At 33.3% G+C, this 1,523-nt stretch overlaps 1 long non-coding RNA gene across 1 annotated transcript; it reads right to left on the reverse strand.

Annotated features, from left to right (window-relative positions):
* Positions 1 to 403: 403 nt before the first annotated feature.
* On the reverse strand, positions 404 to 1,046 carry LOC103644670 (uncharacterized). The gene is made up of 3 exons (XR_002266679.1): positions 955 to 1,046; positions 764 to 862; positions 404 to 677 (listed from the first exon to the last, which is right to left on the reverse strand). It is a non-coding gene; the product is annotated as an uncharacterized lncRNA (long non-coding RNA).
* Positions 1,047 to 1,523: the final 477 nt, after the last annotated feature.

Consider the following 1,523-nt stretch of genomic DNA (forward strand, 5'->3'; position numbering starts at 1 on the left):
TATTAACGACCGCATAAAAAGCATCAACAACCAAATTTGCAGCTTTTAGCGACCACATATGAGGCATCAACAACCTTGGTTTTAGCTATAACAGACATGACTATTAACAACAACATGTCAATATTAACGTCCACTTATAGTATTGAAAACTGCATCTGTAATCATATTACATTAATAGTATATCAAAGACAGGAAACAAAATTTCATTTCAGCATGCACCAACAAACACTTGACAACTCATATATGAACCTCATTTGAAACAAGTATAAATTGTATTAACCAAAACAAATCTGATTATTACATATGAGATGTATATAGTATAAAATCTGAAAAATCTTTACAACAATGATCACACTAGGAATTTTTGTCTAACTACTACTTAATCTATTCTTTAGTTCTTCCCACTCCTGTTCCATACGACTCATACGACTGTTTGTAGCTTTATTTTCTTCTCGTAGCTCTCTATTTTCTTCTTGCATTGCTCTTTTCTCATCCTCGGACTGTTTCAACCTTTCTATCAATTCAGCCTTACTAATGCATGGACTTCTAAGATGTCTTGCTTTCACGCCACCACCATATCCAACAATGTGATCCTGTCTCTTTGAAGGGAAGCACTTATCCATAAGTTCTGCATTAGAAAGAGAAGGATCTAATGATATTTGTTCCTCAAGTTGTGCCTGCATTCAAAGATACCTTAATTTCAGTGATTTGTATTATGATATATCACCAATAAACAGAAATATATATGACTTCATAAGCTCACATGCTTGCTGGAGGATTCAGAATCTAGAAAACTACCACCCTTTGTGTGAGTCATGAAAAATAAGGCATCCAAACTTGGAGGGTTGTTATCCTTTCCGCCCTAGTATATGCATGGAATATATGTAATCAAAACTAACAAGTAATATACAAGAAAACTAATCAACATGTTTAGATAAAATGTCAAATACTTACATTGTCATAAATTACTTTTCTAAATGGTTTGCTGCCACTGTGATGGAGGATTGTCAAGTTAGATCTATTTTTTGAATTTCTCTTGCTCCTTGCCTAGAATGCAATGAATAATTAGATTACTATACATGTTAACAACACCATCTCAGCAGTAAACAATTAAGAACAGTAATGGGCAGCAGTACTATAGCACTTACAATGAACTCCTTACTATAGAAATGTTCTTTAACCAACCACTCCCAGTCAGCTTGTGGAAAATCTTCAGGGCAGTTCTTAATAGCTTGTTGCATATTCTTTGCTGGCTTAACATAATGCCGACACAAGTCACCACGCCAATTGTTCCATAGATCCCTAGCATGCTCCATGATATCATTTTCATAGACATCAATTTTAATGTTTTCGTCTTTGTTTTCAAACTTGTCCTAAAAAATTGTTAAACAGATGCCCCATATAAATGTACCATCTTAAAGAATATATATACATATGTAAAAGATAACACAACAATATAATGAAAGTATACCATATATAAAAGATAACACAACAATATAATGAAAGTATACCTTTACTGCAGC

The sequence above is a fragment of the Zea mays genome, chromosome 1 (assembly GCF_902167145.1).
Source record: "Zea mays cultivar B73 chromosome 1, Zm-B73-REFERENCE-NAM-5.0, whole genome shotgun sequence".
NCBI classification, from domain to species: domain Eukaryota; kingdom Viridiplantae; phylum Streptophyta; class Magnoliopsida; order Poales; family Poaceae; genus Zea; species Zea mays.